A 15,000-nucleotide genomic window follows, 5' to 3' on the forward strand; every position below is an offset into this window, starting at 1 on the left:
GATACATTGAGCTGGACAGCCCCAGACTGGAAACACCTTTATATACAATGATACATTGATCTGGACAGCCCCAGACTGAAAACACCTTTATATACAATGATACATTGAGCTGGACAGCCCCACACTGGAAACACCTTTATATACAATGATACATTGATCTGGACAGCCCCAGACTGGAAACACCTTTATATACAATGATACATTGAGCTGGACAGCCCCAGACCGGAAACACCTTTATATACAATGATACATTGATCTGGACAGCCCCAGACCGGAAACACCTTTATATACAATGATACATTGAGCTGCCCACCCCAGACTGGAAACAAACTTTATATACAATGATACATTGATCTGGACAGCTCCAGACTGGAAACACCTTTATATACAATGATACATTGATCTGGACAGCCCCAGACTGGAAACACCTTTATATACAATGATACATTGATCTGGACAGCCCCAGACTGGAAACACCTTTATATACAATGATACATTGAGCTGGACAGCCCCAGACTGGAAACACCTTTATATACAATGATACATTGATCTGGACAGCCCCAGACTGGAAACACCTTTATATACAATGATACATTGATCTGGACAGCCCCAGACTGGAAACACCTTTATATACAATGATACATTGAGCTGGACAGCCCCAGACTGAAAACACCTTTATATACAATGATACATTGATCTGGACAGCCCCAGACTGAAAACACCTTTATATACAATGATACATTGAGCTGGACAGCTCCAGACTGGAAACACCTTTATATACAATGATACATTGATCTGGACAGCCCCAGACTGGAAACACCTTTATATACAATGATACATTGATCTGGACAGCCCCAGACTGGAAACACCTTTATATACAATGATACATTGAGCTGGACAGCCCCAGACCGGAAACACCTTTATATACAATGATACATTGATCTGGACAGCCCCAGACCGGAAACACCTTTATATACAATGATACATTGAGCTGCCCACCCCAGACTGGAAACAAACTTTATATACAATGATACATTGATCTGGACAGCCCCAGACTGGAAACACCTTTATGTACAATGATACATTGATCTGGACAGCCCCAAACTGGAAAACACCTTTATATACAATGATACATTGATCTGGACAGCCCCAGACTGGAAACACCTTTATATACAATGATACATTGAGCTGGACAGCCCCAGACCGGAAACACCTTTATATACAATGATACATTGAGCTGGACAGCCCCAGACCGGAAACACCTTTATATACAATGATACATTGAGCTGCCCACCCCAGACTGGAAACAAACATTATATACAATGATACATTGATCTGGACAGCCCCAGACTGGAAACATCTTTATATACAATGATACATTGATCTGGAAAGCCCCAGACTGGAAACACCTTTATATACAATGATACATTGATCTGGACAGCCCCAAACTGGAAAACACCTTTATATACAATGATACATTGATCTAGACAGCCCCAGACTGGAAACACCTTTATATACAATGATACATTGAGCTGGACAGCCCCAGACTGGAAACACCTTTATATACAATGATACATTGATCTGGACAGCCCCAGACTGGAAACACCTTTATATACAATGATACATTGATCTGGACAGCCCCAGACCGGAAACACCTTTATATACAATGATACATTGAGCTGGACAGCCCCAGACTGGAAACACCTTTATATACAATGATACATTGAACTGGACAGCCCCAGACCGGAAACACCTTTATATACAATGATACATTGAGCTGGACAGCCCCAGACCGGAAACACCTTTATATACAATGATACATTGATCTGGACAGCCCCAGACTGGAAACACCTTTATATACAATGATACATTGAGCTGGACAGCCCCAGACTGAAAACACCTTTATATACAATGATACATTGATCTGGACAGCCCCAGACCGGAAACACCTTTATATACAATGATACATTGAGCTGCCCACCCCAGACTGGAAACAAACATTATATACAATGATACATTGATCTGAACAGCCCCACACTGGAAACAAACATTATATACAATGATACATTGATCTGGACAGCCCCAGACTGGAAACACCTTTATATACAATGTTACATTGAGCTGGACAGCCCCAGACTGAAAACACCTTTATATACAATGATACATTGATCTGGACAGCCCCAGACTGAAAACACCTTTATATACAATGATACATTGAGCTGGACAGCTCCAGACTGGAAACACCTTTATATACAATGATACATTGATCTGGACAGCCCCAGACTGGAAACACCTTTATATACAATGATACATTGATCTGGACAGCCCCAGACTGGAAACACCTTTATATACAATGATACATTGATCTGGACAGCCCCAGACTGGAAACACCTTTATATACAATGATACATTGATCTGAACAGCCCCACACTGGAAACAAACATTATATACAATGATACATTGATCTGGACAGCCCCAGACTGGAAACACCTTTATATACAATGTTACATTGAGCTGGACAGCCCCAGACTGAAAACACCTTTATATACAATGATACATTGATCTGGACAGCCCCAGACTGAAAACACCTTTATATACAATGATACATTGAGCTGGACAGCTCCAGACTGGAAACACCTTTATATACAATGATACATTGATCTGGACAGCCCCAGACTGGAAACACCTTTATATACAATGATACATTGATCTGGACAGCCCCAGACTGGAAACACCTTTATATACAATGATACATTGAGCTGGACAGCCCCAGACCGGAAACACCTTTATATACAATGATACATTGATCTGGACAGCCCCAGACCGGAAACACCTTTATATACAATGATACATTGAGCTGCCCACCCCAGACTGGAAACAAACTTTATATACAATGATACATTGATCTGGACAGCCCCAGATTGGAAACACCTTTATATACAATGATACATTGATCTGGACAGCCCCAAACTGGAAAACACCTTTATATACAATGATACATTGATCTGGACAGCCCCAGACTGGAAACACCTTTATATACAATGATACATTGATCTGGACAGCCCCAGACTGGAAACACCTTTATATACAATGATACATTGAGCTGGACAGCCCCAGAACAGACAACACCTTTATATACAATGATACATTGAGCTGGACAGCCCCAGACTGGAAACACCTTTATATACAATGATACATTGAGCTGGACAGCCCCAGACCGGAAACACCTTTATATACAATGATACATTGAGCTGGACAGCCCCAGACCGGAAACACCTTTATATACAATGATACATTGAGCTGGACAGCCCCAGACCGGAAACACCTTTATATATAATGATACATTGAGCTGCCCACCCCAGACTGGAAACAAACATTATATACAATGATACATTGATCTGGACAGCCCCAGACTGGAAACATCTTTATATACAATGATACATTGATCTGGAAAGCCCCAGACTGGAAACACCTTTATATACAATGATACATTGATCTGGACAGCCCCAAACTGGAAAACACCTTTATATACAATGATACATTGATCTAGACAGCCCCAGACTGGAAACACCTTTATATACAATGATACATTGAGCTGGACAGCCCCAGACAGAAAACACCTTTATATACAATGATACATTGAGCTGGACAGCCCCAGACTGGAAACACCTTTATATACAATGATACATTGAGCTGGACAGCCCCAGACTGGAAACACCTTTATATACAATGATACATTGATCTGGACAGCCCCAGACTGGAAACACCTTTATATACAATGATACATTGATCTGGACAGCCCCAGACTGGAAACACCTTTATATACAATGATACATTGATCTGGACAGCCCCAGACTGGAAACACCTTTATATACAATGATACATTGAGCTGGACAGCCCCACACTGGAAACAAACATTATATACAATGATACATTGATCTGGACAGCCCCAGACTGGAAACACCTTTATATAAATCAAATCAAATCAAATTTTATTTGTCACATACACATGGTTAGCAGATGTTAATGCGAGTGTAGCGAAATGCTTGTGCTTCTAGTTCCGACAATGCAGTAATAACAAGTAATCTAACTAACAATTCCAAAACTACTGTCTTGTACACAGTGTAAGGGGATAAAGAATATGTACATAAGGATATATGAATGAGTGATGGTACAGAGCAGCATAGGCAAGATACAGTAGATGGTATCGGGTACAGTATGTACAAATGAGATGAGTATGTAAACAAAGTGGCATAGTATAGTATAAAGTGGCTAGTGATACATGTATTACATAAGGATACCGTCGATGATATAGAGTACAGTATATACGTATGCATATGAGATGAATAATGTAGGGTAAGTAACATTTATATAAGGTAGCATTGTTTAAAGTGGCTAGTGATATATTTACATCATTTCCCATCAATTCCCATTATTAAAGTGGCTGGAGTTGAGTCAGTGTCAGTGTGTTGGCAGCAGCCACTCAGTGTTAGTGGTGGCTGTTTAACAGTCTGATGGCCTTGAGATAGAAGCTGTTTTTCAGTCTCTCGGTCCCAGCTTTGATGCACCTGTACTGACCTCGCCTTCTGGATGATAGCGGGGTGAACAGGCAGTGGCTCGGGTGGTTGATGTCCTTGATGATCTTTATGGCCTTCCTGTGACATCGGGTGGTGTAGGTGTCCTGGAGGGCAGGTAGTTTGCCCCCGGTGATGCGTTGTGCAGACCTCACTACCCTCTGGAGAGCCTTACGGTTGAGGGCGGTGCAGTTGCCATACCAGGCGGTGATACAGCCCGCCAGGATGCTCTCGATTGTGCATCTGTAGAAGTTTGTGAGTGCTTTTGGTGACAAGCCGAATTTCTTCAGCCTCCTGAGGTTGAAGAGGCGCTGCTGCGCCTTCTTCACGATGCTGTCTGTGTGAGTGGACCAATTCAGTTTGTCTGTGATGTGTATGCCGAGGAACTTAAAACTTGCTACCCTCTCCACTACTGTTCCATCGATGTGGATAGGGGGGTGTTCCCTCTGCTGTTTCCTGAAGTCCACAATCATCTCCTTAGTTTTGTTGACGTTGAGTGTGAGGTTGTTTTCCTGACACCACACTCCGAGGGCCCTCACCTCCTCCCTGTAGGCCGTCTCATCGTTGTTGGTAATCAAGCCTACCACTGTTGTGTCGTCCGCAAACTTGATGATTGAGTTGGAGGCGTGCGTGGCCACGCAGTCGTGGGTGAACAGGGAGTACAGGAGAGGGCTCAGAACGCAACCTTGTGGGGCCCCAGTGTTGAGGATCAGCGGGGAGGAGATGTTGTTGCCTACCCTCACCACCTGGGAGCGGCCCGTCAGGAAGTCCAGTACCCAGTTGCACAGGGCGGGGTCGAGACCCAGGGTCTCGAGCTTGATGACGAGCTTGGAGGGTACTATGGTGTTGAATGCCGAGCTGTAGTCGATGAACAGCATTCTCACATAGGTATTCCTCTTGTCCAGATGGGTTAGGGCAGTGTGCAGTGTGGTTGAGATTGCATCGTCTGTGGACCTATTTGGGCGGTAAGCAAATTGGAGTGGGTCTAGGGTGTCAGGTAGGGTGGAGGTGATATGGTCCTTGACTAGTCTCTCAAAGCACTTCATGATGACGGATGTGAGTGCTACGGGGCGGTAGTCATTTAGCTCAGTTACCTTAGCTTTCTTGGGAACAGGAACAATGGTGGCCCTCTTGAAGCATGTGGGAACAGCAGACTGGTATAGGGATTGATTGAATATGTCCGTAAACACACCGGCCAGCTGGTCTGCGCATGCTCTGAGGGCGCGGCTGGGGATGCCATCTGGGCCTGCAGCCTTGCGAGGGTTAACACGTTTAAATGTCTTACTCACCTCGGCTGCAGTGAAGGAGAGACCGCATGTTTTCGTTGCAGGCCGTGTCAGTGGCACTGTATTGTCCTCAAAGCGGGCAAAGAAGTTATTTAGTCTGCCTGGGAGCAAGACATCCTGGTCCGTGACTGGGCTGGGTTTCTTCCTGTAGTCCGTGATTGACTGTAGACCCTGCCACATGCCTCTTGTGTCTGAGCCGTTGAATTGAGATTCTACTTTGTCTCTGTACTGGCGCTTAGCTTGTTTGATAGCCTTGCGGAGGGAATAGCTGCACTGTTTGTATTCGGTCATGTTACCAGACACCTTGCCCTGATTAAAAGCAGTGGTTCGCGCTTTCAGTTTCACACGAATGCTGCCATCAATCCACGGTTTCTGGTTAGGGAATGTTTTAATCGTTGCTATGGGAACGACATCTTCAACGCACGTTCTAATGAACTCGCACACCGAATCAGCGTATTCGTCAATGTTGTTATCTGACGCAATACGAAACATCTCCCAGTCCACGTGATGTATCATTGTATATACAATGATACATTGAGCTGGACAGCCCCAGACTGAAAACACCTTTATATACAATGATACATTGATCTGGACAGCCCCAGACTGAAAACACCTTTATATACAATGATACATTGAGCTGGACAGCTCCAGACTGGAAACACCTTTATATACAATGATACATTGATCTGGACAGCCCCAGACTGGAAACACCTTTATATACAATGATACATTGATCTGGACAGCCCCAGACTGGAAACACCTTTATATACAATGATACATTGAGCTGGACAGCCCCAGACCGGAAACACCTTTATATACAATGATACATTGATCTGGACAGCCCCAGACCGGAAACACCTTGATATACAATGATACATTGAGCTGCCCACCCCAGACTGGAAACAAACTTTATATACAATGATACATTGATCTGGACAGCCCCAGACTGGAAACACCTTTATATACAATGATACATTGATCTGGACAGCCCCAAACTGGAAAACACATTTATATACAATGATACATTGAGCTGGACAGCCCCAGACTGGAAACACCTTTATATACAATGATACATTGAGCTGGACAGCCCCAGACCGGAAACACCTTTATATACAATGATACATTGAGCTGGACAGCCCCAGACCGGAAACACCTTTATATACAATGATACATTGAGCTGCCCACCCCAGACTGGAAACAAACATTATATTTTTTTATTTTTTTTTATTTTACCTTTATTTAACCAGGCAAGTCAGTTAAGAACAAATTCTTATTTTCAATGACGGCCTGGGAACAGTGGGTTAACTGCCTGTTCAGGGGCAGAACGACAGATTTGTACCTTGTCAGCTCGGGGGTTTGAACTCGCAACCTTCCGGTTACTAGTCCAACGCTCTAACCACTAGGCTACCCTGCCGCCCCGGCATACAATACAATATACAATGATACATTGATCTGGACAGCCCCAGACTGGAAACATCTTTATATACAATGATACATTGATCTGGACAGCCCCAGACTTGAAACACCTTTATATACAATGATACATTGATCTGGACAGCCCCAAACAGGAAAACACCTTTATATACAATGATACATTGATCTGGACAGCCCCAGACTGGAAACACCTTTACATACAATGATACATTGATCTGGACAGCCCCAGACTGGAAACACTTTTATATACAGTGATACATTGAGCTGGACAGCCCCAGAACAGACAACACCTTTATATACAATGATACACTGATCTGGACAGCTCCAGACTGGAAACACCTTTATATACAATGATACATTGAGCTGGACAGCCCCACACTGGAAACAAACATTATATACAATGATACATTGAGCTGGACAGCCCCAGACTGGAAACACCTTTATATACAATGATACATTGAGCTTGACAGCCCCAGACTGGAAACACCTTTATATACAATGATACATTGAGCTGGACAGCCCCAGACTGGAAACACCTTTATATACAATGATACATTGAGCTGCCCAGCCCAGACTGGAAACAAACATTATATACAATGATACATTGAGCTGGACAGCCCCACACTGGAAACACCTTTATATACAATGATACATTGATCTGGACAGCCCCAGACTGGAAACACCTTTATATACAATGATACATTGAGCTGGACAGCCCCACACTGGAAACAAACATTATATACAATGATACATTGAGCTGCCCACCCCAGACTGAAAACACCTTTATATACAATGATACATTGAGCTGGACAGCCCCAGACTGGAAACACCTTTATATACAATGATACATTCAGCTGGACAGCCCCAGACTGGAAACAAACATTATATACAATGATACATTGAGCTGGACAGCCCCAGACTGGAAACACCTTTATATACAATGATACATTGAGCTGCCCAGCCCAGACTGGAAACACCTTTATATACAATGATACATTGAGCTGGACAGCCCCAGACTGGAAACACCTTTATATACAATGATACATTGAGCTGGACAGCCCCAGACTGGAAACAAACATTATATACAATGATACATTGAGCTGGACAGCCCCAGACTGGAAACACCTTTATATACAATGATACATTGAGCTGGACAGCCCCAGACTGGAAACACCTTTATATACAATGATACATTGAGCTGGACAGCCCCACACTGGAAACAAACATTATATACAATGATACATTGAGCTGCCCACCCCAGACTGGAAACACCTTTATATACAATGATACATTGAGCTGCCCAGCCCAGACTGAAAACACCTTTATATACAATGATACATTGAGCTGGACAGCCCCAGACTGGAAACACCTTTATATACAATGATACATTGATCTGGACAGCCCCAGACTGGAAACACCTTTATATACAATGATACATTGATCTGGACAGCCCCAGACTGGAAACACCTTTATATACAATGATACATTGATCTGGACAGCCCCACACTGGAAACAAACACTATATACAATGATACATTGATCTGGACAGCCCCAGACTGGAAACACCTTTATATACAATGATACATTGAGCTGGACAGCCCCAGACTGAAAACACCTTTATATACAATGATACATTGATCTTGACAGCCCCAGACTGGAAACACCTTTATATACAATGATACATTGATCTGGACAGCCCCAGACTGGAAACACCTTTATATACAATGATACATTGAGCTGGACAGCCCCAGACCGGAAACACCTTTATATACAATGATACATTGATCTGGACAGCCCCAGACTGGAAACACCATTATATACAATGATACATTGATCTGGACAGCCCCAGACCGGAAACACCTTTATATACAATGATACATTGAGCTGCCCACCCCAGACTGGAAACAAACATTATATACAATGATACATTGATCTGGACAGCCCCAGACTGGAAACACCTTTATATACAATGATACATTGATCTGGACAGCCCCAGACTGGAAACACCTTTATATACAATGATACATTGAGCTGGACAGCCCCAGACCGGAAACACCTTTATATACAATGATACATTGATCTGGACAGCCCCAGACTGGAAACACCATTATATACAATGATACATTGATCTGGACAGCCCCAGACCGGAAACACCTTTATATACAATGATACATTGAGCTGCCCACCCCAGACTGGAAACAAACATTATATACAATGATACATTGATCTGGACAGCCCCAGACCGGAAACACCTTTATATACAATGATACATTGAGCTGCCCACCCCAGACTGGAAACAAACATCATATACAATGATACATTGATCTGGACAGCCCCAGACTGGAAACATCTTTATATACAATGATACATTGATTTGGACAGCCCCAGACTGGAAACACCTTTATATACAATGATACGTTGATCTGGACAGCCCCAGACTGGAAACACCTTTATATACAATGATACATTGAGCTGGACAGCCCCAGAACAGACAACACCTTTATATACAATGATACATTGAGCTGGACAGCCCCAGACTGGAAACACCTTTATATACAATGATACATTGATCTGGACAGCCCCAGACCGGAAACACCTTTATATACAATGATACATTGAGCTGGACAGCCCCAGACTGGAAACACCTTTATATACAATGATACATTGATCTGGACAGCCCCAGACTGGAAACACCTTTATATACAATGATACATTGATCTGGACAGCCCCACACTGGAAACACCTTTATATACAATGATACATTGAGCTGGACAGCCCCAGACCGGAAACACCTTTATATACAATGATACATTGAGCTGGACAGCCCCAGACTGGAAACACCTTTATATACAATGATACATTGATCTGGACAGCCCCAGACCGGAAACACCTTTATATACAATGATACATTGAGCTGGACAGCCCCAGACTGGAAACACCTTTATATACAATGATACATTGAGCTGGACAGCCCCAGACCGGAAACACCTTTATATACAATGATACATTGATCTGGACAGCCCCAGACTGGAAACATCTTTATATACAATGATACATTGATCTGGACAGCCCCAGACTGGAAACACCTTTATATACAATGATACATTGATCTGGACAGCCCCAAACTGGAAAACACCTTTATATACAATGATACATTGATCTGGACAGCCCCAGACTGGAAACACCTTTATATACAATGATACATTGATCTGGACAGCCCCAGACTGGAAACACCTTTATATACAATGATACATTGAGCTGGACAGCCCCAGACCGGAAACACCTTTATATACAATGATACATTGATCTGGACAGCCCCAGACTGGAAACACCTTTATATACAATGATACATTGATCTGGACAGCCCCAGACTGAAAACACCTTTATATACAATGATACATTGAGCTGCCCACCCCAGACTGGAAACAAACCTTATATACAACGATACATTGATCTGGACAGCCCCAGACTGGAAACACCTTTATATACAATGATACATTGATCTGGACAGCCCCAGACTGGAAACACCTTTATATACAATGATACATTGAGCTGGACAGCCCCAGACCGGAAACACCTTTATATACAATGATACATTGATCTGGACAGCCCCAGACTGGAAACACCATTATATACAATGATACATTGATCTGGACAGCCCCAGACCGGAAACACCTTTATATACAATGATACATTGAGCTGCCCACCCCAGACTGGAAACAAACATTATATACAATGATACATTGATCTGGACAGCCCCAGACTGGAAACATCTTTATATACAATGATACATTGATTTGGACAGCCCCAGACTGGAAACACCTTTATATACAATGATACATTGATCTGGACAGCCCCAGACTGGAAACACCTTTATATACAATGATACATTGAGCTGGACAGCCCCAGAACAGACAACACCTTTATATACAATGATACATTGAGCTGGACAGCCCCAGACCGGAAACACCTTTATATACAATGATACATTGAGCTGGACAGCCCCAGACCGGAAACACCTTTACATACAATGATACATTGAGCTGGACAGCCCCACACTGGAAAACACCTTTATATACTATGATACATTGAGCTGGACAGCCCCAGACTGGAAACACCTTTATATACAATGATACATTGAGCTGGACAGCCCCAGACTGGAAACACCTTTATATACAATGATACATTGAGCTGCCCAGCCCAGACTGGAAACAAACATTATATACAATGATACATTGAGCTGGACAGCCCCAGACTGGAAACACCATTATATACAATGATACATTGATCTGGACAGCCCCAGACTGGAAACACCTTTATATACAATGATACATTGAACTGGACAGCCCCAGACTGGAAACACCTTTATATACAATGATACATTGATCTGAACAGCCCCAGACTGGAAACACCTTTATATACAATGATACATTGATCTGGACAGCCCCAGACTGGAAACACCTTTATATACAATGATACATTGAGCTGGACAGCCCCAGACAGAAAACACCTTTATATACAATGATACATTGATCTGGACAGCCCCAGACTGAAAACACCTTTATATACAATGATACATTGAGCTGCCCACCCCAGACTGGAAACAAACCTTATATACAACGATACATTGATCTGGACAGCCCCAGACTGGAAACACCTTTATATACAATGATACATTGATCTGGACAGCCCCAGACTGGAAACACCTTTATATACAATGATACATTGAGCTGGACAGCCCCAGACCGGAAACACCTTTATATACAATGATACATTGATCTGGACAGCCCCAGACTGGAAACACCATTATATACAATGATACATTGATCTGGACAGCCCCAGACCGGAAACACCTTTATATACAATGATACATTGAGCTGGACAGCCCCAGACCGGAAACACCTTTACATACAATGATACATTGAGCTGGACAGCCCCACACTGGAAAACACCTTTATATACTATGATACATTGAGCTGGACAGCCCCAGACTGGAAACACCTTTATATACAATGATACATTGAGCTGGACAGCCCCAGACTGGAAACACCTTTATATACAATGATACATTGAGCTGCCCAGCCCAGACTGGAAACAAACATTATATACAATGATACATTGAGCTGGACAGCCCCAGACTGGAAACACCATTATATACAATGATACATTGATCTGGACAGCCCCAGACTGGAAACACCTTTATATACAATGATACATTGAGCTGGACAGCCCCAGAACAGACAACACCTTTATATACAATGATACATTGAGCTGGACAGCCCCAGACTGGAAACACCTTTATATACAATGATACATTGAGCTGGACAGCCCCAGACAGAAAACACCTTTATATACAATGATACATTGAACTGGACAGCCCCAGACTGGAAACACCTTTATATACAATGATACATTGAGCTGGACAGCCCCAGACTGGAAACACCTTTATATACAATGATACATTGAGCTGGACAGCCCCAGACTGGAAACACCTTTATATACAATGATACATTGAGCTGGACAGCCCCACACTGGAAACACCTTTATATACAATGATACATTGAGCTGGACAGCCCCAGACTGGAAACACCTTTATATACAATGATACATTGAGCTGGACAGCCCCAGACTGGAAACACCTTTATATACAATGATACATTGAACTGGACAGCCCCAGACTGGAAACACCTTTATATACAATGATACATTGAGCTGCCCAGCCCCAGACTGGAAACACCTTTATATACAATGATACATTGATCTGGACAGCCCCAGACTGGAAACACCTTTATATACAATGATACATTGAGCTGGACAGCCCCAGACTGGAAACACCTTTATATACAATGATACATTGAGCTGGACAGCCCCAGACAGAAAACACCTTTATATACAATGATACATTGAGCTGGACAGCCCCAGACAGAAAACACCTTTATATACAATGATACATTGATCTGGACAGCCCCAGACCGGAAACACCTTTATATACAATGATACATTGAGCTGGACAGCCCCAGACTGGAAACACCTTTATATACAATGATACATTGAGCTGGACAGCCCCAGACAGAAAACACCTTTATATACAATGATACATTGATCTGGACAGCCCCAGACTGGAAACACCTTTATATACAATGATACATTGAGCTGGACAGCCCCAGACTGGAAACACCTTTATATACAATGATACATTGAGCTGGACAGCCCCAGACTGAAAACACCTTTATATACAATGATACATTGATCTGGACAGCCCCAGACTGAAAACACCTTTATATACAATGATACATTGAGCTGCCCACCCCAGACTGGAAACACCATTATTATATACAATGATACATTGAGCTGGACAGCCCCAGACTGGAAAAAGAAGAGAAATGGGAGATTAGCTGAATTGTCCATTTCCCTTTTTTCTCTGAACTGCACTATTAGTACAAGTCCTGTGGGAGTTCTTACTGCTGAGGTTGACATGTCAGTGTGTGTGTGCGTATCTGTGTGCGTATTTAAGTGTATGTGTATGTTTGTGTATGCGCAATATCAAATCAATAATGGTAAGTGGTAGCTCTCTCCTCTATTCTCTTCTCTCTTTCTTTCTTGTTTCATGTCTCTCTGTTTTGCTCTCTCTCTCTCTCTCTTCTGTGACTCTGTGGCCCGGGCCTGAGGCATATATATTTTCACCACCCACCACACTTCCTCTTAGTCTGCTGGCTGGTGTTAAAGGCGTGTGCCCAATACATAACGTGCTGCGGTTTGCCCTGCTGCCTCTCCTTTTCTGTATGTCTAAGAGGAGTTTAGATGGCATATAACTTCCTCTACTTGCCGTTGTGATTGATTCTTATTACGTAATGACATTACAGGGTTTAGTTGACCATTCTGATGGTTTCTCATTATGACATCACAAAGGACGTTGTTAACCATTCTAAATTAGTCTCATTATGACATCACAAAGGACTTGTTTGGTCATTTTAACAGATCCCAATTGATGGCATCACAAATTACTTTGTTGACCTTTTTAACAGATTCCAAATGATGACATCACAGTTGATGACGTGTACTGTATAATTCTGTAAATTTGTTTAAATAATTGTTAAATCAATGAGGATCTTTTCTTTTCTCGCTGCTGCTTATGTCCAAGAGGATTCAGAAATATACATTTCTCCATTTCAAATCAAATCAAAGTTTGTCACGTGCGCCGAATACAACAGGTATTACAGTGAAATGCTTACTTAAAATAAAAGCTACAGATACAATTGTTAGGTTGTAAATTAGATGTTGTGGTGCAGTGCATCTGTGTGTGTGTGTGTTTAACTATTCTTGTGGGGACCAAAAGTGCCCACAAGAATAGTAAACAAACAAAAATTTGACCAACTGAGGACATTTTGTGAATACCCACGAGGTCAAATGCTATTTCTAGGTGGTTTAGAGTTAAGGTTAGAATAAGTGTTAAAAATATGTTAGGGTTAGTTTTAGGGTTAGGAGTTAGGGTTAGGGTAAACGTTAGGTTTAGGGTTAGGAGTTAGGGTTAGGGTAAACGTTAGTTTACTGACTTGTATCACAAGTGACCTGGTGTGTGTGTGTGTATCATCTTGAGTCCGAATTACTAACTCTACACTAAATACAACCTTTCTCCTGATCTCTTCTCACTTAAACCTACAAACACTGTTGTCTGCAGACACATAGCTTTAAACAGCCACTCTACA

General features: G+C 42.4%; 1 protein-coding gene across 1 annotated transcript in view; it reads left to right on the top strand.

The window, feature by feature from the left end:
• LOC110527311 (fibroblast growth factor 14) overlaps positions 1-15,000 on the top strand; it is a 72,906-nt gene that overhangs the window by 10,243 nt on the left and 47,663 nt on the right. The window lies entirely within an intron of this gene.

Source organism: Oncorhynchus mykiss, chromosome 7 (genome assembly GCF_013265735.2).
Source record: "Oncorhynchus mykiss isolate Arlee chromosome 7, USDA_OmykA_1.1, whole genome shotgun sequence".
In the NCBI taxonomy this organism is placed as follows: domain Eukaryota; kingdom Metazoa; phylum Chordata; class Actinopteri; order Salmoniformes; family Salmonidae; genus Oncorhynchus; species Oncorhynchus mykiss.